At 33.7% G+C, this 23,080-nt stretch overlaps 1 long non-coding RNA gene across 2 annotated transcripts; it reads left to right on the top strand.

Moving 5' to 3' along the window:
- Nucleotides 1-17,836: 17,836 nt before the first annotated feature.
- Nucleotides 17,837-21,641, top strand: LOC149557822 (uncharacterized). 2 transcript variants are annotated; one of them, XR_016364924.1, is made up of 2 exons: nucleotides 17,837-17,972; nucleotides 21,062-21,641. It is a non-coding gene; the product is annotated as an uncharacterized LOC149557822 (long non-coding RNA). The 2 variants fall into 2 exon arrangements; XR_016364925.1 differs by lacking the exon at nucleotides 21,062-21,641 and adding an exon at nucleotides 20,271-20,950 and having other exon boundaries at nucleotides 17,845-17,972.
- The last annotated feature ends 1,439 nt before the right edge of the window (nucleotides 21,642-23,080 follow it).

Genomic DNA, 23,080 nt, shown 5'->3' with positions numbered 1-23,080 from the left:
TTGGAGTAGCTTTCATTGATAGGCATTCTTCATTTGGCGGGGTGGGGGGGGGGACTACCTTGTCTCTCTTCCTCTTCTTTCTTATGGGGGGGACTTTTTCCTCTTATGAGGTCTAGTTCTTCTCATCTTTCACTTTTGTATATACTGGATGTATGTTGTAATGGGTGGGGGGGGGGGGGGGGGGTCTTGATTACTCCATCCATACATGCATCCCTATGTATCTTTCTTTTTGAGGGAGGTTTTTTTCCATGAGGTTTTCCCTCTTTCTCCACTTTATGAGAGATTGCACTTCATTATGTACATGGATACCTAACATGGCCTAGTAGCTGGGACCCATCATGCATTTCATCTTAGTTTTTGTAAGCTTAAGGGCATTCCCCTAAGTTGCACTTAAGGGGGGGTGTTGGTGTAAATACATATTTACTATTTACGCTTACTTAAGTTTACTTAGGTTAATGCATTATTTTATTATTTAATTTTGTGAGACACTTAGGAGTTTGTGTATTTTTTTGAATTGTCATGTTGACAACACAAAAGTATGCAAATCTATTTCAGCCCATGTTGTCTACAATATTGATTTGCGTGTTACACCCTTGTAGGCTTATCCTCTTATCATCACACTTACTTTTGTGCTTAATGGAGGATACCTCATATTTGGTGGACATGTGCCTGGTTGTATGACTTATCATGTAGCTGATTCTAAGGCATTCTAGATGTATCTCAAAGGCCTTTATATACAGGCACTCCTAGTGTACTCTCATGAACACATATTGAATGAATATATCGTAATTTTGATCATACTCTCTCTTTCTAGTCTATAGTTGTGCTTGTGTTTGAGTTCTTAGTTCCTGGGTGAATTTTTCCCTAAGGCAAATTCTTACAAACTTGAATCACTCATTATCAAGTTACAACTCTCGAAATCTATTATTGAAGGCTATGGAGCAGAAGTGGAGAAGATACATGGTATGATTAGAGACTTGGAATTTGATAAAGAGAAAGCATTAAGGATATTCTGTAGTCTTAGAAAAAATTTGTCGAGAAAAGTCAACATTTTGCAGAAGCAACTTGAGGAATATCTTACAACTAAGGCTTCCTATGACAAGTTTGCCTATGACTTGAGTGCAGTTGAGTGGCATACTATGCACTTTGTACACTAATCAATATCTCATAGATAGTAAAGGAGTACTGGAAGAAAGAGATAGAAAGACTAAAGGTTGTTTATGAAGATTGTTTTTCTAGATTAATAGGTTGATTAGCAGCAGAATACCCAAATATTTGTATACAGTTTTTAACACCTTTGTCATTGATGTCAAAGGAGGAGTATTATGTAGTGAAGGAAAATTGCATCGATGTATATGTATATGTAGGGGGAGCTTATGTATGCATCAGTATAAGGAGTGATAAGGAGTGTAATTATCCATCAAAATGTGAATAAAATTGTTATGTTTTGAAGGTAATTGTGTGTAGTTACTTTTATTTGTTTTTGTCTATGTATGACATCATTTTGGGACAAGAGCCAATTTCCCCAAATGTTGCCATCAATGCAAAAAGGGGAGATTTTTGGTAATTTGGTCAGATATATGTATTAATGGTTGTCATTTATGGCAACATACATTTAGCATTTCATTTATGCATTTAGAGTTAGAAAATTGTCTAAGTGTTAGACAGTTTTAGCAACACAGAGAACATATTGTAGAAGTTGATGAAAGCCAACTTCACAGCTCACTAAGATCACCTGCATGCAAATAACCTGCTAAAGAGAAACCAAAGAAGGAAGAGGTGGAGCTTGGAAAAAACTAAACAGACTGAGAGAGAAGATATTGCAAACAAAGAAAAATGTATTGCTATACAATATGTCTTGAAAATGAGTTATGAGTTACAATGAGAGAGCCTGAATGTAAAGGCCTCAAGGAGACTTCTAGAACAAGCTAGAAGGTGCTAGGAGATAAGTATGACAACTAAGCATATGTCCACAAAAGGTGGGATATCCTCGATCAAGGTGAGAGGATAAGTATGACTTTAGATAGGAACAAACTCCTGTGTTGTCAACAACTCCTAAACTACAACTATTAAATAAATGCATTAACCTAAGTAAACTTAAGTAAAAGTGTAAATAATCATTATTTACTCTAACACATATGTTAAGTGTATAGATGACTCATCAAGAGTTAGCTCATGTGTAGTTGAGGAAAGCTTCATGACAGTATCATGATGATGTGTGGCAGTGTGCAGATGTGTATGAATAGTATGACATTGAGTTATGATTAAAATACTAGTGTGGGTATTTAGCAATACAGAACATAGCATAGCCGAGAACTGGATCATACGGCCTTAGGAATTATTTTGGTTACAAAATAATTACTAGGATATGACGAGTCAAATATATGAATATTTTTATGTCAAGCATGTGAACACATGAAGGTCGACTGAGCAGACTTTTATAAATACACAAGGTATAAGTAAAGATCTTATATTGCGAAGATAAGTGTGCTATTAATGATAGATGAGCAAGTGTTAAGTGATGCGAACTATTGTATAGAGAGTTTGAAATATTTATGAAGCCTTATGTAATGCAAATTCTGATGTATAATAAGAACAAGTGTAAAGTACAACAGACAACAAGTATTGTATTTATATCTATTCTTGTGAAAAACTGAATTATATAGTTGCATGTTAGGGTAGTGGGCTCTTCTTGCATACATTGTATTTGTTCTACCAACTCCTAACAGTGTTAAGAAACTCCTAACAAGGCCTAGTCTCCTAATAGGGACTTGAGACAATATATGTAGTTCATAGACTCCTAATAGGGTTAATATTCTTAACATGATCCTATTGTTTAGTGAATCATGTAGTGGGTATCATCCCCACTGGGGTTTTCCCTTGGCCAAGGTTTCCCTAGTTAAAAAATAATGGTGTTATGAGTTATCTATGTGCATGGTTATATTTACCATTCAACATTGTTGGTTTACTTTCATATGCAAGTTGTAAAGTAATTAACGATATTAAGTTGTGGTCAAAAGTTTTTAAAATATTGATTCACCTCCCCACCATCTCCCCCCCCCTTGTATTATCTATTTCTCACATATTTCTCATGTCCTTTAGCATGGAGATAATAGATTCTAAAGTTAAGAGTATCTTAACATTGGTTAAACTTGAATAGAGCCGAGACATATATTCAAAGAATACTTGATGCACTAGTCCATCCAAGGAGATCCATCTGATACCACCATTAGTAAGTCCTTGAGAAAAGTGTTAAAATTCCCAGACTCATTTTGGACTTTGACAAAAGTATTGGTAACTCCTTTGATTAAATATTCTACCTTATGAACACAACCAAAATTGTTGACAATTCCAAAATCTAGATTCATTCGATGGGCCATGTAGTGAATGAGAATAATGTAGGGTGACAAATCATTCTAGATCTTTTTGCATCTACTTTTATGACTTTGCATAACCAAATCTCCATCCGCTCTAACACACACTAACTTTTTGGAAATCTCCATGTTATCCATACCTCCATAGTCAATTAAATTACTCTTTAATAAATCATATAATTTTTCCATTGTTGCACTACAATTCAATTTAGCAATAGATAGTAGAAAGGGTTAACGAAAAAGATCATTTATAGTATAACATGCATGCACATCCAGGAAGTATTATCAATTGTTGCAACTTCATCTAGAGACAATGCAATGAAATGTGACTATTTTATTTTTGCCTTCATATCTTCTTTTCAACCTATGCAAGATAACTAACCCATTCCCATCTATTGTTTACTAACTAGTGATTGTTTGGATAGTTTCAAACTTTCAAAAAGTGTAATAAACTAGTAATTGAAGGGTAGTCTATCATAGGATGCCCTCTACTCAAAATATAAAAGGTGACACTTAATTGAACAAATTTTCCCATATTTTCCACTTCCATTGTTTTCCCAAGGAAATCTTCAATAGAACCTTTTATTATAGAACACTTCTCTTGTAATTGTTCATGTAACTCGTATAATTTGACATTCTTGATATGTAAATAGTTGTCCTTCATTTTTTAAGTTATTATAGATTTTTCAATTCCATCTATAGTTTCCTTTTTGTAAAATTTATCAACATGCTTTCTTATGGTATCAAGATTAAGTTACAATGCCTTTTCCTTCTTTGATATCTCTATGCAAATCTTACATCAACATTCTATAAGAGGCTCAACATCAATTGGATTGAACACTAGTTCAATAGACCTGAACTTTTCCACCCATTCTAATTGAAAATTCCTTTTGGACAGATTCCAATGAGATCTTTTTTATTTTATTCCAATTTTCTTTTTCCTTTCTATGCACAAAGATTATTTATGGCATCACTTTTGGTTTTCTCACCCAAGTCTATAATATCATTTTTGGCATTACTTTTTCTTTTCTCGCCCAAGTCTATAATATCATTTTGTGACTCCCTACTCAGGGGAACTACCTCAAAATCATCTTCAAGTTCATCTTTGATTGAGATATTAGGTTCACCAACTTGAACTTCTTCAAAATGGTCTCCAACTTGTGATGAATCTCCTTTTTAAATATGCAATGGAGATGTAGGTTGTGAATCTTGTAGGTTGCCAACATTTCCACCACCAAAGTATGCTGATAAGGGTATGAATATAGTGGCCTCTCTTGGTTTTCAGGGATCCTACTAGAACCCCTCGTGTTTGAGATTGCAAACTAATAAAGGCTACACAAAAATATCAACTTGTCGAACAAAATAATGTGACAAAGGACTACTTAGACTAAATATAATAACAATAATATGATTCATTCACATTAAAAGTGTATAACTACTATAGTCTACAGTACTACCCAATAAAATTAGCAAACCTATCTAAGCATGTGAGATGTCCAGAGGACTACTACCCACTCCCAATGGATAGTAAAAAATAACCATATAAAAAAAAAATTAAAAATCACTTATCTTTTAGGAAAACCATGAGTAACGACTACTCAATGGGCAATGCACTAAGCACTTTGAAACTTTGGCAATAATAAGAAATGTCAAACCATAAAAGAGAGAATAATGTAGAATAATAGTATCTTATGAATGTATAGATACTAAACTAGGTTGGAAAATTTTACAGGATTAACAATTGAGAATGTCAAAAGTAGGCGAAACAAGGCTTCTTATGTAAGCCCAAAATATAAAATAGTTGGCTAAATGGGGCTAGTTAGGGACGCACATTAGTAAAATGGTAGGCAACGCCTAATTCAAGGGGAAATATTTTTTAATACTAATGGAAAAATAATATTTTCTAATAAGAAAACAATAGGTAAAGGAAGACAATTTTTTTTTAAATAATTGAATCCTAAAGGTATATTACGTTGGTGATTGGACTAGGACTTTTGACCAATTATGGGAAAACTAATGGGTGACTAGCTTGGGCTTTAGACCCAAATTTTATAATTTTTTTGCGATGCAGTTAACCAACCATAAATGTTCTATTCCCTAAATAATAATCGACCAATGATAAAGAATTTCCCTAGTTGAACTTGAACACAACAATATTTTGGAATGATACTAAAGGTGCTTAGGTTTGTCAATCTTGATGTAAAAATATATACAAATTTTATTTTTATACTATGTTTATCAACTTGATTTACAATAGACAATTTGTGATGAACTCAATTAACTAAGATTGGATTAATAAGGAGCACTTTTATTGCACATGCTTTGGTACAAAGGACACTCTTATTCATGTACTCTAGCCCTTTTTCCATAGATCTATCATATCCATATGTGAACTTTTCTAATTTATTTATGTGTTTGGTACTTGCTTTGAACAAGGAGTCCGATTAAAAAAATGTGATGCTTGTTGTATCTAAAAGAAACCAAAATGAATTTCTTTAATAAATATTGTATTCCTTGTTAATGAAAAAATTCAATGATTGTACACATGCCTTGACTATATATATATATATATATATATATATATATATATATATATATATATATATATATATATATATATATATATATATATATATGCTTTGATGCTCTTAAAATTGGAAGATTTAGTGCTACTTTTGTATATTGTCAATAATATTGGAGATGCCTATACTCATATTTTGTTAGTCACCAACGAGAGGTTATTAACAAAGGTGTTACATAGTAATGGTTCAATTTACTAAAATATTGGCTAAAATAGTGAGAATTATAATTTAAGAAAGGATGAAGTAGATCATGAACTTACTCAAGGGATGAAGATAGAAGAGGAGAAAAGAATGATTATATGTTATTTTTATTTTGAAGTCAATAGAGACCAATACTCTCTCTAAGTGGTGGAATTCTCTTTTGTGGATGAGTTCTCCATGTAAAACTAGTGTTATGTTTTTAGTGTTTGTTTTGAGTTTTCATTGTTATTGTTGATTTAAACTCCACTAGTTAACACTTATAAATTTTATTTATTGTAGATTTAAGGATTCATTATTTTTGTTCTCCTTTTCTTTTTTGACACTAGTGAACATCCACAAGACGTTGAAAGAGTAGAAAAACTACATAAATATGAATATACAAATGCAAGAGATTATATATGAAATGAATATTTAAAAAAATTTAAAAATAGAAATTTTCTATGAATTAAACTATCTCTAAATGTATGTAATTTATAAAACTTTTCTCATGTAAGTATTCATAGTTTTCAAAAAAAAAACATCTAACATGTAAAATTGTATCTTTGTGAACTTCAAGTGTGTGTATCATCAATTTTCTATCAATAGTTGTAGAAGAAATAATATCAATTATCTAACGATGAAATAATGGAGCATCAATAACACACATGGGGCTATCACAAGTTTATGAGAACAATAATAATAATATGCATATTTAAACATCATATGAGAAGAAGATTAATAATATTTATCAACTAAACATGCATCTTTGTGTTCATGAGGTATATCATGAAAGGAAGAATTTATCAACGGTAAGTCATTATCACTATTCATATAATCTAATCTAATAATGATTACTTGAATGAGTGAATTGAAAAAACATTTTCAAAATTTTGTGGATCCATAGAGAATACAACACCACATTTGTTGAATAAAATGATATATTGGTATTTCAATTTATAAAAACCCTTCATAAGAGTGAATATTTTTTTTTAAACAATTAAGGGTTGAGGTTGAAGATTTTGTATCAATAATTAAAAAAACATTCAGATTTACAAAAGATTTGCAGTCTACCTTAATTAGTTCAAGTTTAAATAGAGAATACAAGCCCAAAATAATGTGCCCTATACAATCTACTTTAATACTAGTAGCACTTAGGCAAGAGCCTACAATACAATAGTAATTTGTGAGTCACATATCTAGGAGGTTTTGGGTTCGAGTCTACTCAAACTTAACACATAATAATGATTACTTTAATTTATTTACATATATTAAATAATAGAGTTGAATTTAAATGAAAATGGTGCTTTAGAATAGGTTTGAAGGGGCTTAGAAATAGGTTTGGAAAGACTCAACACACTTGACTTGTAGTGTTGATAGTTCATATGTGCCATTTTTTGCCTTTGAAATTGGATGAGTGCAACTAAATTGATTACCTTGTGTTCCCTTATATTGACAATAATCTAGGAGATAGCTATACAAAAAACTTATTTGTCAAAGTGAACATTGGCAAGAGCTAGATAGAGGAGAGAAACAAGTTGTTGAGGTTTGTGGAGGAGACCAATCCTCAGAGGTAGGCAACACTGCGAAGTCCTCAAATGAAGAAGATGATGTGGGTTTTTTCCTAGTGAGTGTCCTTAATGTTGGCTCTTCCACTTTGGTGTTTTTTGCAGAGAATTTGTGGCTTGTGCGGATGGACACTTTCCCCTTGCGTGGCAGTCACATCTTTTTGTTTGTGGCTTAGCTAGAGACTTTTCCTAGGATTTTTGTGCTCCTTGTTGGGTGGGGACTTCCTGTGGTGTCTTTGTGGGGTGTCTCAATAGTTTTGATGTTGCTGCAAATACCTTAATGAGCTCAAGCTTTGGTGTGGAAGGGTTTGGAGTTTGTGGGTGGAAGGGTTTTTCACTGGCACCCATGTTCCCCACTTTGGGTTGGATGTATTGGGTCTTATGGTTGAGGTGCATTGTTGGTCTTTACCTCTGGTGGGCTCTCTTGTATTTGGAGTTTGTTGGAGATAAAGATGCAGATGGGTTTGGATTAGATGGCTAGGTGCAATGGCTTCAACGATAGTGCTTCTCCTTGGGGCCTCTAGTTGTGGCTCATGGGGCTTTTGTGATTCCTAGGGTTTGTAGGGGCTTGGATGTTGATAGTCTGGTCTGCAAGGGAAATGTTGTCCCTATTCTTGTTGCTAGTTATATTGATAGGTTGTTTTCTCTAGACGAGTCTTCATTTTCATGGGTTTTCTTGTTAGTGGCCCCCCTTGGTTGGGCACTTTTGTGGGGTGCACTTTTGTTCATCATCTGGGAATTCTCTTACCTCTTGGTGCTTGCTAAGTTTTGGGGTTTCCTTCAGTCTCTTGTGCTCTAAGGTGAAGGTTTCCTCTATTTTGTGGTGAAATCTAGTTAAGGCAATCATTTTGGGGCTTTTAGTGTCTACACGGTGGAGGTGTCCTCTATTTTATTCTTTCACTTTTTGCTTCCCATTAGGTGGAGGATCCTATAGAGGTGGGGGAAAAGCTTATGGAGGTAGCTGGTTGCTGGGAGAAATTGGTGGTGAATGGGTTCATCGGGTACTCTCCTTCTATTGTTGTGAGTATTTGTTTCTTTTTGTAAGAAATCTAGCTGGACATGGCATGTTTGGATAGTGTACTTCACATGATGAAGAAGGGATGACTCCTTAGTTAAATACATTGGTGTGGAGATGTGTATTACTTCATTTGAGGATGGCATGGGTCTTCATCTTTGCTTCTATGTTCACAACTCATAGAGAGGTGGAGTAATCTCCTATTGAGGTGTAGATCATATTTGGGTGTTGGGAAGCAAAGGAGACTCCTATCTAAATGTTGTATACTTGCAATAATTTTAGTAGTGTTGTTAGTGGAAGAAGGTGGGGAAACTCTTACCTTTGGGGTTTGGTCCTCCTCCTCTCTGCTCATCCCATTGCTATTATAGTGATATGGGAGTTTATGAGGGGCTGGAAGTCTTTTGACTATGTTTGCCAAGGTTAGAGGTTGAGCCTTTCTTGGACCCATGGTTGGAAGATATGTATTGTGTTTGTCAAGGTTGGAGGTATAGTCTTGTTTGAACCTATATTTTTTCTTAGAATTCTGACAAGCGTCAATGGCTTGAGTTTGTTCCCTTGTTGCTATGGTGGATTCTTGTTTTAGTTTTTCTTTTCCCTATGATCAAGTGATTGTTGGTAGTTTTAAAGGCCACACTCTAGCCCTTCGTTATTATTTTTGGTTTAAGTCTGCAACTATTGTGGGGCCTTGTCCCAAGTTATTCATTCACAACGTTGGCCATGGTTGGTGGGTCAGTCATTTGTAGACTTTTGTCCTTGACATAGGGAGATTTGATTTATTTGTATCTTTCATTACTAGGCACTAGTAATGTTATGTTGTTGGTGTTTAGAGATCTGATTGTACTTCAATCAACACCTGTTAATTGCTACTTTTCTTAATAAAAAACTTATTTTCATCAACTCTACATTTTTTTTAATCATAGGTATTGTCATAATAATGATTGAATTTTCTAAAAAATGGTGATGCACTAGGTCATGAACACAATGTGTATAAAGGGCATGACCACGCCCTTCGTATAATGCTCAAATAAGGAATGGAATAAAGAGTGATTGATTTCACCCAACAAAACTTGGATAAGTGATCGGTTCATGAATTTAAGATTAGTTGTTAGTTACAATGTTGAATGTTTATGATTAAGATCCACAAACAAATAGATATGACATTTGTACAAAGCAAGATAAAACAAAATAAATAGTATTTACCATGCACTTTTATCCCAATTAAATTCTATCAAATACAAAAAATCATATAATATTTCCATAGACACTAGTATTACATAACTTGTACAACAAATATAAAATTAACTATTAAAAAAAGAGTTAGAAAAAAATACTATGTGAAATCAGAATTTCACACTCACAAAGTTCAAGAATGAACTTTCTAAATATACTTAGTAAAAATTTAAATGATAAATTTAACAAAGATAACTCATATACTTCAATGTAAGTAAAATGCTTTATAATTTCATCTAGAAGAAAACGTCATGACCAGTCATCTCATTAACAAAGATAACTCATATACTTCAATGTAAGTAAAATGCTTTATAATTTCATCTAGAAGAAAACGTCATGACCAGTCATCTCATTAAACCACAACGAAAAGCGAATTTAAGTTGGACGAAGGGTTGCCTTGTAGAGTATAAATTATGTGCACTCTCGATGATAATTCACTTGCAAATCAGTTCATTGATAATCGCCAATGAGAATGGCTCAAAATGGGAGGAATGCAATCTCATCTTTTCTATACAAATTGAATCCGTTCAAGTCAGAAATTCCAAAGGACCACACGCAATCTGACCCTCTTACACAAACTAACCAGAACAATTCAAGCATTGCTGAAGCAAAACTAGAAAAAGATGTGAAAGCTGAGGATAATTCACGCATTGCTGAAAGAAAACTAGAAAAAGTTGCAACCTCTGAGGATAATTCAAGCTTTGTTGAAACTAATCTAGAAAATAATGTGAAATGTGAGGATAATTTGAGCCCTCAAGTCCTAAAACAAAAGCGGTGCCCATGGATTATCTCATTTCTATGCACAAATTCTTATTTTGATGACTGCCCAAAACATGACATTTCCAAAAAGGATCGCAGGCTTAAATATTTTTGCATTGATTGCCCTCAAGCTGGACCACTCTGCATTGCCTGCATGGAAGAGAAGCACAGGGAACATAAATTTGTTAGGGTTAACAGGTGTGCTAAAACCGCTGCTGTGAAGAAATCAGAGGCCCGCTGCATTGATTCATCTATGGTATACCCATATATGTTAAGTGGGGAGCCTGCTTATTTTCTAAGGAGTGATAGACCCTTTAAACCCATTAGGAAATGTGTGGTTTGTGAGAGGGTTTTGCGGGGTAAGAAGATTAAGACGTGGTGGAATATGGAGAGTAAGAAAAGGAAGAGATTGAACAAGATGGCAAATGATAGAAAGGATGCTATATATTGTTCTCTTATGTGTAAACTGAAGGGTGTTTTGCGTGCTAATGGGAAATTTCGATTGAGTGGCAGTGCTCTGGTTCATGATGATGATTATGATGCTGCTGTTTGGGGAAAAAGGCATAGAGTAGACAAAGATGGGAAGTATATGACTTGGGAACCAGAAAGCGATCAGCATCACATTTCAGGGAAAAAATACTCTGGAATTACATCTGACACAGATGACAATGATGGTAAGATAAGTTTAGGCCAAAATGGTATAGAGATTTTATAGATAGCATCCTTTATTTCTGAAGTTCTTTCAAATTCATTTGATTTTATTGTTTTTAAGGTTTTGTGTATCGCATGATGAGGGAAAAATGTGTAATTAAATTGCAGAGGAAGGCATGAAGGATGTTCAAGAAGAGAACAACATCTTAGATAGCAACGATGTGGATAGAGACATAAATAACCCTAAAATTCAATTTGCTAATGCTCATGTTGATTGGGACAAGGTTAGATATTGTCAAATTATTGCTGATGAAGATATTATTGATTTTGATGAGGCCATGAGCAGTCATAATCAAACTGTTTCAAATGGGAATAGAAAGGCAAATGTTTATATGACAATGGGCAATTCTGGTCAAAATTTATTTGATGATGATGAGACCATGAGAAGTCTTAATCAAACTAGTTCAGAAGATAATGATGATGGTGATAGTACATTTGACGACTATGATGATGATAGCTCAGAAGATAATGATGATGACGATGATAGTTTAGAAGATAATAATGGTGATGATAGTTCAGAAGATAATGATGATAAAAACAATATCAGCAGCCTTAGCGAAAATGTTTCTGATGATGAGACCATGAGCTATTCCAATCAAGCTGTTCCCGTGGATCATATTGATGAAGCTATAAACACTGAACATGAAAGTGGTAGAGATGGAATTAGTGATAGTGACATAAATGACGATGATGTAGAAGAAGAAGATGAAGTTGAAGATGAGATTGATCAAGGCTCTGATTATGAGGTAAAAGATGATAGTTTAGAGCATGACAGGAAGCTTTGTCATTACACTAACCTTTCAATGGATAAATTGGAGTTCATGGTATCAGAACGAGATCCTTTAACCTCATCATTTAAGGAAGGAGATCCGATGTCTTCTTATCAACTTTCTTTTGGTGATACTACAGAAACTTATAATACACAAAATAATCATAATACAAATTATTCTATAATTCCATCAGCAATAGAAACTAGTAAAGAGAAAACAATAGAAATCAGTCCCATAGAATCTGCTGAACCTCAAATGGAAAATCCCAAAGAGAGTGATCAAAATCAAGATGAATTCCTTGATAATGAAAACAGTGATATTGACAAAACATTTCACAGTGTAGAACCCAAAGAGGGTGATCAAAACAAAGATGGATATCGAAATAATAAAACCAATGATATTGACAAAATATATTACAGTGTAGAACCCAAACAAGGTGATCAAAATAAAGATGAATATCAAGATAATAAAACCAATGATATCGACAATATAGTTCATACTCTGGAACCCAAACAGAGTGGTCATAATCAAGACAATGAGAACAATGGTATTGACAAAACGTATCAAATTGTGGCTGAAGAAGATATGGTAAAGAGAGTCAAAGGCTTCAAAGATAATGACAAAGAAGATCACATTGTGGCTCAAGCCAATGAAACAAACAAGCCCATTGAAGACAATGGTAAAGGAGAAGATGAGGAGCTGCATACTTATGACATGGAAGTTTTAACTAACAGTATTACTGTTTCTTCATCTGATCTGAAGGCAATAACAGCAATAAATCAAGCTAAAACTTTCTCTGATCAACTACATAAAAGGAAGCTTTCCACAAGAGAGGAGGAACATGAAGAGCACAAGAAATATGAATATGAAGCCCATTATCTCAACCATGATCTATACCATGTTTCTCAGTTTGAAAATTATGATGGTAGGAAGGAAAATAAGAACACAAATGACCTACTACGATCTGATATGGAGGTACAAACTGATAACGTTGACAATTATCCAGTAGTAAATGTTCATGAATCCATGACTATGGAAGCACAGACTGATAACATTGACAATTATCCAGCGGCAAATGTTCATGAATTGTTGAAGACTATGGAAGTACAGACTGATACCATTGACACTTACCCAGTAGCAAATGCTCATGAATTCAGGGCCGTGGAAGTACAAACTGATAACAATGACACTTTCCCAGAGGTAGAAGTTCATGAATCCAGGACTACATTGAAAAGAAGAAGATTGTCAAACTCTTCACCAAAGCCTCTGGCAACTGTAACTATTGATATATATAGCCCCGGAAGGACATACTATTCTTAAATCTTATTAATTTATGTTCTAATTAATATACAGGGTCAACAATAGAGAAAAATATATGAATTGTAAGACATTAGTTTCATCAGCTGGTTAGTTTTCATCAGTAGAATTAAAGGTTTATTACATTTTCCAAGGGAAAAAAAACAATATTGCCATTGATTTTTAATCATTACATTTTATTACTGGTTCAAAACCAATCTTTTAACTTTTAATTCTCAAATTTATTAGAATCACCTCTAACGAACAGTCCTAACAGTGTTCAGCCTAGTAGTTTCAAAAGACTTCCATTTCGCTTTAACGTTGGGAAATATAATTTTTTTTCCTTCTTATTTTTAATATTTAAGTCGAGAGGCTATTTGCAGACCTCCTCGTTATTGCTATATAAGGGGATTAAGATCTCCAGGTTATTGCTTTCAAGGATTATAACACTATAAAACCCTGCATCCGTTTATTTAATTATCAGTTGGATCTATTTCTCTTGCTTTTCGCAAGGCTGGGGCCAGTTTTAGCATATCTTGAGCCTGATTTGAGATGCAGTAGTGCTTGGGATTCTAAAGATATATCTTTCGCTGTACTTCGACAACTTGTCCAGCTTCTTTGAATTTTTCAGGAATGGTGCAGATCAATGTTTTGTGTTATATGATTTTAGGTTGGTTTTGTCTCTGTAATATAGTCAAAATTGATTTATTTTTTAAGGTAAAATTTTTGCTAGATAGTCATAAATAAATCTAAATTAGATAATCTATATTGACTTCTCTTATGATATCTATTTCTATAAGTAAATTTAGTTCTATAATAGATATGTATTTTGAATTCACATTTCGCAGTTTGAAGAACTCTAAAGGTATTCAACTCATCCATTTTTTAAAAGTTGAAAAAAAGAAAGATTTCTCTTTTATTTTATGTGATAGAGCTTACTTTTGACCTAGGCTTACTATTAGTAATTAGAACATGTTAGTGGTTCCACACCAAATTATTGCTTTATTTTTTTTTGATAAATGTATAATTGATAATACGTAAATTTGGGTATGTTGTAACCTAAGCAAATTTTCTATGCTTTTATGATAAATTCTTTGAATATAGCTGATAATTTCACTTCTTGTCGATTCGAGACAATAAACAACAAATGATTATGGATCATGTTCTCAATCGAATAATGGATCAAAGACATGCATGCCACTTGTGCATTCAATAAAAAGATAGTTCATAGAACAAGGACAATCCACTATATAGGGAGCTTAAAGAGTTCTTTTAATGTCCACTAAATGATTTAACAAGGAGGCCATGCTAGGAGGCAATTTCCTCTAATCCTTAATATTCTAAGCATATATTTGATCAAAAGCCCATTTGGACAAACTATGAGTAACCATTTCACTCTCTACAAATACGTCTAAAAACAACTGAATCAAAAGAACCACACAACTAAAGAATACGTATCAACTATAAATCCCAACCAACACCATCTAACTTCTATCTATTAACAAAAGACAATATCACCCAACAATCAGACTCACACATGATCCTTATCCAACCGAGAACATAGCTATGCTAAACAACACACAAGATGGTTAGATCCTTAATAGGATTATTTATTTGATGGCCTTTATAAATATAATTTTTTTTTGATACATCCCTAGAGCTATCACAACCAACCCCACCAATATTTGCATGACCAAGATTTCCTTGGGAAGATCCATGGCTGTTGATCTTAATAAATTTGTATGCTAGAGGATTCTAATGACTGTTTGTATTGTGTTTCCCTATAGGATGTGTACATTTGTTCCTCATAACCTAACTAACACCTCCTTAAAGAGGAAAAGTAAAGCAAGTATATATAGAAACCTCCCCAAGATCCAAACCTGTAGAAAAGTCACTCCACTAAGGTAGTCTCCTAAAGATAGTTAACAAATTTCCACTAGAGATGTTGAAAGATTGTTCTATTGTGCTGAAAAATCTAATTCTTCCTTTCTACCCAACTATGTCAAATGGTAAATGAGTGATCGACTACTAAGGAAATTTGAAGGAAATAGGTCTCTCGAGCAAATACAAAACTTAACCAAAGAAGAAACATGCCAACAAGGTTGACCCCATGTTGTCCACCATAAGTATCAGATTCATTAGTAAAGGAATAGTAAAGAGAATATGAGAGACACACAAAATGCATATCAAGATCCCCTAGGATCCCCTCTTCCTTAAATTGTTCCATGTAATGTACTAGTTATGAATAACCAACCATAGAAGAATGTGCACTTTGGCCATGAAAATTTACTCTAGAACTACTTCCACCAATGAACCTTAATATATTCAAACAACTATATAAGAAGCTTTGAATTACACATACACACAATATTCACTTATTGAGTTAATTCCTTAAGAAAAATCATCCCATCTAACCAACAAATACCAAGTTGACTGATGAGACCACCACACCTTTGAGAGGTAGGAAAATGGAATGTAAAAATATGAGTATGGATAGAGTGAGGTTGGGGATTGCAAGGGAGAAGATTGACCTGAAGGTTGGAGAGGATGAACTAGGTAAAGTGGATCTCCAAGTGATCATTGATCCTTTAGTGATTGTTCTCAGTGACAACAAGAAGGAAGATGATATGGATTTATTGAACAATACCAAGAATAGACTTTTGGATAACTTCAGGTATATCAAGTGGTTGTTTCATCAGGTCATTGATTTGAAGGATAGGAAGGAAGAACTGATGGAGAAAAGATTCGGGATGTTGATGAGTGAGAGCAACCTCCTATGGGTTCTCTAATTGACATGGCTACTTTCTACAGGCTGCAGGCCTAGGTGTTGTAGCTAGACAATAAAGTGAATGGTATCGAGAGAACCCTTAGGAATATAGTGGATCAAAGCTATACAATTATTAAAGCCTCCAATGAGCATGTCAAAATCCTCATTAGTAAATTGGAAGTTAGTTCGGGGGAGATAGCCATTGTACTCTTGTTAAAGAACAAGGAGTTGATGTTGATAACAAGGAAAGGACAGGGAGGAGGACCAGGGGCAACATAAGAAAAATGCATACTAGGGCCTCTTTAGATATTCACCAGATTAAAGAAGCAGTTGAGAAGATGGACCAATTGGAGGAGCAAGCATATGAGCAAATCAAGAAAATGGGTTAAGTCTCATTTGTTGTCCTTTTTCCTTTTCCTTAAGTGTCTTTTCATTTTTGCCTTTTGTTAGTTTTGTCGTCCTAGTGTAGCTAGCTTTGTTCAAGTGTTGTCTTTTTTTTTTAATCTATCTTTGGGCTTAATGTATCTTTTATATAGGGTTTTAGGGCCCCTTCAAAACTTGTTTTCTTAATGAAAAGCATCTCATCTAACCAAATAATTACATTCTCTAGAATCAAGAATTTAAGCCAACTATTTTATTGTTCCTACGAACTTCTCAATTGTAATTCACTAGGGTCATGTTATCTATACACCACAGTAAGACATATAAATTATAATAATCCATATTACACCAACTAGTTGCTTGAAATATCTAATGGAACAATTGTAAAAGTGTGGATACATGGAAATAAAAGGAGGATTAACATCCTAAGATTCCAACCAAAAAAGAGCTTTACGGTCTTGGCAATAGATCCAAATATGGTCATTCTCAACAATATGGGCCCTAGTTTTTAGAGTATTCCAAATCATAGTCCCTTCTCTTGAAAGGATAATGGTTAGCATCTTATGTGTGAGGATCCAATCTTAAGCTAATTCTAATTTCTATAATATTACCACACTGACACATTTGGGCTAGCTTTTCAACAAACTATGAGATATATTTTTCTTTATTAGATTATACAATGCAATTTTCTTTTTTAATAAAATCTTGCTTGCGTTCCTCTGAATTACAATGATAGATACATCCATCAAAATTTTGACGAACATTATTTGATGTACATGGACAAATTTTAAGGAATAGAGTAGATACGTGGGAGGATTTATTTCAAAACCAAAATTTTTCTTACATATTCTCAAGTTTGTTTAGGAACTAAATTCTTTCTGAAGGGCCATAAATGAAATTCTCAATAGAAATGCCATTTCTAGCAAGGGAAGGGTTTAAGTAGTGAAGAAAAGGCAATAGGGATTTCTTCAGGGTGCATAACAGATGTTCACGTGTGCAATCAAGTAAATGATAAGAAAGAAGACACCACAAAACACTTTTATAATGTAATATTACCAAATAATCAATAAATGATTCATTAGCATCTTCCCATACGTAGGAATGAAAAGCAAATTTTCATATAAGAAAACATCTCTTCCATGAACAAGTTATATTTCAAATATCTCTATTAATTGTGTAACTTATATACGACCTAAAATTCATAACCCTAAAATGAGGATTTTACCCTAAAAAGAGCTCGTTTCTGCGCTGCAGTGAAACCCTAATTGCTGAGCTGAAGAAGGATTTGTCTTGAATTTGTGTTGGACGAGGGGAGTTCAGATCGAAAATGAATTCTTTAAAGGTACGTCTTCTAATCTAACCCGGGTGATCTCTGGCCCACTGTTAGTTAAGGTAAAAAAGAATATGATAAAAAATGTTTTATCTACAATTTCAATGATCTCTGGCCCAACCTGTGAGATCTGCATTTTTATGGATTATATCTATGAATATCGGTGTTGTTGCCTCATAATACACTGTTTTTATTAATGAAATGAGGCTCTGCATCGAATTTTGGTGTAATCTCCTTAATGAAAGGATACCCTGCATGCATGCTATTTCCTGTTTTAATTTGCTTAACGAATTATACATCTTTCCTGTCAAAAATGGAGGCTAGACCTCTTATGTCAATGTTGATTATTTAGACTCCATTACGATTTCAATATGTTTCATATTTTATTAACATATTTAAATAATTTTATTCAAATAATTAAACAATCAATAAGGTAATGGGAAGATGGGATAAGACCATTTACTATAAGGGAGGTTCCTGCCAAGACTTAAAGAACAGTCTTGACTGGAAGAATGGTGTTCGTTATGCGTCTTGGAAATTAGAGTATCTCCAGTACAAGTAATCTAGATACTTGTTATGCTAGTTGTGATGCAATCATAAAATATAACAGTGCTCGATGCAATAAGAAGGATTAGTTGAATTATCAAGCAGAAGTATCAAGCAAATTGCACAACGGTTTAAAAATAGACATATGATAGAGGAATCTACATTGCATACTTTAGAAAGCATATGGCGAAAGACTAGACTGATGATAATATTTTGACATTGTATCTTAATGCAACTGTCTTATGACATGAAATAAAATAGAAACTGAGAAGCAATCTAGTGGAAACTGGGATGATGTTTGGTCTAGGAGAAACAGATTTAAAGATTTTTTTAGCAGCAGAGGAAAATTTAGAAATCATATAAAATTTAAATTGAGCAGAGCATTTTGGTACTCAGATGTCATACATAATCTTTTATCGTGGATGAGGCAGAGTAAATAGGAGAAGGAAAGAACAGTCAATAGAAACTGACACACTTAAATGAATGAGGAAGAAAACAGAGTTGAGAGGAAATAAAGTTCATGTAATTCCACGGCTACAATAGCACACACAATGCACTAATATTCAATGTCCATGACTGTTTTACTGAGAACTCAAATAAATAAAGTAATCATAATTTCTTGTAGATAGTGATTAAAGAGGATATAAACAGCAATAATGAGTTCAAGTGCAAGAGTTGTTAATCAGAATTTCTTTGAGATAATGACAGATGTTAATCAGAATTGCTTTGAGATAATGACAGATGTATATGGATGAGTATACTGTAAATGTCCATGCATATGGAATCTACGGAACATAAACATTCTGGGTAAAAAGCTTGTCTATGCTGCTGTAAAGTTTGTATAAAGCAGTCTGGATGAGATAAATGTTTGTATCGTTTAAAGTTTATATCAATAATCAGCATGCTATAGTGGCATTATCAAAGTGTAAAGAATCATAAGAATGCATACAATAAATACAACACCAGATCAAGACCAAGACCATGTATGAGGTGTAATAGTTAAAGGACCCATGTATGGAGTGTATAAAGGTTTTGGAAACCCTATTCCAGTGTTAAAATCATGCTACAGATGGACGATGCTATGGGATAGTGCGAGCCCTTTGTCCAAACAGAAGAGACAAAAAGCCTCAATAGCACTGAACGTTATGATTTCTCAGCTCAATTTTTGGACATTAATTTAAGTTTGTCAGTGTAGTTGATGAAATGAAAATCATATTAGGATAACGAGATAGATTATTTGTTTTTTCACTTTCTCCATAATTCTTTGCTACAAAATTTCAAGCAATTTGACACAACTTGTGTAGAAGCTTCAGAAAAACTTATATTAAGTATTTCATTAGTGGCCTATACCATATTTGTAGTTACAGTATATGGTGAGAGTATATGAATATTTGTTTTAAGGTGTCACGACGGCATGAATTCTAGATGGGAAAGGATAATATTATCCAAACGGAGAGCTGGGTTGTTTGATGACTATATTTCTCAAAGAGCTATGTAATTGAATTTCACAGAGTTATGTAGCGAGTCAGTTGCTTCAGATTACGTAGGGAGACAGTTTCTTCAGATACCCTAGAACATTTCCGTAGCAGCTTATGTGCCACATACATTCAGTAACAAGAACATGATGAAAGAACAAGAACACTGAAAAAAAAAATTAGATATGCAGAACAAAAATTCAAAAGCTTTACCACATTGTGCTGCGGAATGTTTAAAGTTATCATGTACTACTTTCCACATGTACCAATTTTTTATACTTGCATGCAGGGCCGTGCTTAACTGTCCAGGATGTAGCTCGTATTTTGATCATCTAAGTTTTCTGCCAAGCACTTATGCTTCTTTGGCTATGAAGGAAGCCCCATCAGATCACAAAAATATGTCTAATTAGTCAATAGGCTAAGTAATGTGGGAACATGTCCATTGGAAATCGTGATGTCTCACTCAGACTGGTTTTTTCGGCGGCTAAGGCAAAATATAATAACGGTCGTTTTGTACACCGGTATTCAGGTCTGCGACTCATATCTAACCATTGTGAAATTTGCATGGGTGTGGGACACCAACGAAGATCAAGATCACTGTGGAGGGTATCCAAACTTTTAGGGATTTTGCAGTTTATGTATTTCCTGCTTACTTTATTATCAGGATTTGACATCCCTCACCATGGTGGTCATGGACGCGTGATAGGAATATGAAGCCCTGTTTTTATCGCAAAAAGTCTTGATCTCTGATGTGTAAATGGCATTTTCGAAGGAAGATTTGTTTTGAATTTGGGATTGTTTTGAATTTGGGATTGTTTAGTTGTAGGTATAGGAATTGAGAATAGAAATGTATATTAGAATAGGAATGACTATTCCAATAACTGCTTTTCAGAATGGTCATATAGGAATGACTATTCCAATAACTGCTTTTCAGAATGATCATAAGTTTATTTTAGAAACAAAATAAAATATGTATTTCTATTTCCAAGTAAAGAAAACATAGTCCAGTTTTCTATTTCTATTCCAACAAATAAAGAGTGCTTTGGCCCGTTGACAAAATCCAAAGGCGTCATCTTGCAGCTATGGAACCTGTTCTCTGTGCCTACTCACGCATTTGTCGGTGTACAACGTCCAAACAAACTGTAGAAATTTGGATGGTGTGGTGAAGAAATAAATCGGTGTGATGCATCGATGACAAGAGCAGGAACCTCATCATCTCATTTAGGGCTTTGCAACAATGCTCACCCTCTGCATTTTTTAACACTTAAAAGGATGAAAAGACAACTTAGTATGTGTTTAATGGGCAACACTACCCTTACTCCTTTGTCTTCTATTTTGAGCAACAATCTGACACCCCAGAGAAGAATAATACAAGACCAATGGAGGTAATTGTTCGTGCGGTAAGGATGAGCAAGCCTTTTTATTCGGTTTACATATATTATAACATCGCCACAACTGAACTTAATTTGATTGAATGGTTGCGGGGTAGTTTAATTAGAGCAACCCAATCACAGATGTAGTCATCTATTCAAAGAAGATATAAGAGCATATTACCGCCTACAAATAATCTCGATGTCACACAGAGATAGATTATAACAAAACGATATTGTGTCAATACTGCATAAATACAAATATTTCATAAGAAATTTTTTAAATAAAATACGAATTTGTGTGCCGAGTCAAAATAGAAATAATGATTTTATTCTTTTTCTTTTTTAACAAAGAGATGACTGGTGTATTGTCATTAATATTACACACCATAAATCGAAAACAATTTAGATTAAATTATGGAAACAACGTGTGATTTACATCAGTATTATTTTAAAGTTTTGAATATTTACAGTTTTTCATTGGAAAACCATATGCATGATGGGCTTTTTAGTTCGTTGTTTATTTTAAAAGTAGGAAAGCAATAAACAATAATTTAAATGAAGTTCGGTAGGATTAATAAATAAAGTTTTGTTGAATTTAAATTTGTGTAAGGGTTATTAATTTAGTAGGACCAAGACCTCAAATAGAGACCTACACACACCATAAACTATGGGCCCTTTTTCACAATTTGACCCCTTTTTTGTTCGAAGTTAAAGACAATTCAAAACAAAGTTGATGGAAATGAAAATGACTTGTTGATTTTAACCATGTCAATTGTGCCCAATAAATGATCTAATCTTATCCAACATAGGCTAAATGTCAATAAATTTGTAAATTATCCTACTTTGCTATTTGCTTACATGTATTTTGAATAAGATGACCCTTTCATCAAGTGTCCACAAATAATCATTTGTTTTGTAACTGAGAAGTGACATTATGGTTAACATTGCTCCAATAATGGGGTCTCATACCACACCGGATGTGAAACCCCCATCTGAACAACACATCTTGTGAAACATCAGATGGTGTGGTGTTGTAATTTTGATGTTAATATATTTATCTTGAATATTGTATTTGGTACCAAAAATACTTTTGTGGCTTTTGAGGAGTGAAAAGAAGATTATGAGAGTTGGAATTAGGTGTCAAACACACTGAATTTCTTATTTTCATTAAATTGGGTATGAATGAATGCAAATTTTCCTCATAGGACCTTGGTGGGATTATGGAGTTTTGTGGATGACAATATTGAATCAATGTAATCTATTTGGTTCAATTTCCTATCTTGGAGTATATAATATGTTTTTTTTACTAGTATTGATTGGTAGTATATAGAAAAAAAAGTATCTATCTTTGCCTTATGCTATTAAGCTCACTTTACATTGGTAAATGTCCCATCAAATTTTCAATGTGTAGTTTCTTCTTTTCTTAACAAACTGCCCAAAATAGCAGACCCCATTGAAATGCAGTAGTCAATTGCAACAATTTTTTTATGAGGATTGCTAAGCTCGAAACGACTTTAAAGTATAACTAATAGTAGACATCGATCTTGAAAGCCACATGGGTATGACTTGTGAAAAGCCCTATATACTATTTGTGTATGAGATCCTCAATAAAAAAAACTACCTGCCATATTAGACACTTCATAATTTCTATTTTTAAGATACTTCTTAATTTCTTTTTTAGAATAACACAAGGAAAAATCTAGAATCCTAGAATCCTGATGTTGCA

Source organism: Cupressus sempervirens, chromosome 5 (assembly GCF_028749045.1).
Source record: "Cupressus sempervirens isolate cs-2001-9-10 chromosome 5, ASM2874904v1, whole genome shotgun sequence".
Classification (NCBI taxonomy): Eukaryota; Viridiplantae; Streptophyta; class Pinopsida; order Cupressales; family Cupressaceae; genus Cupressus; species Cupressus sempervirens.
Note: the sequence above shows the minus strand (reverse complement) of the source record. Positions and strands in the feature narration are given on the sequence as shown.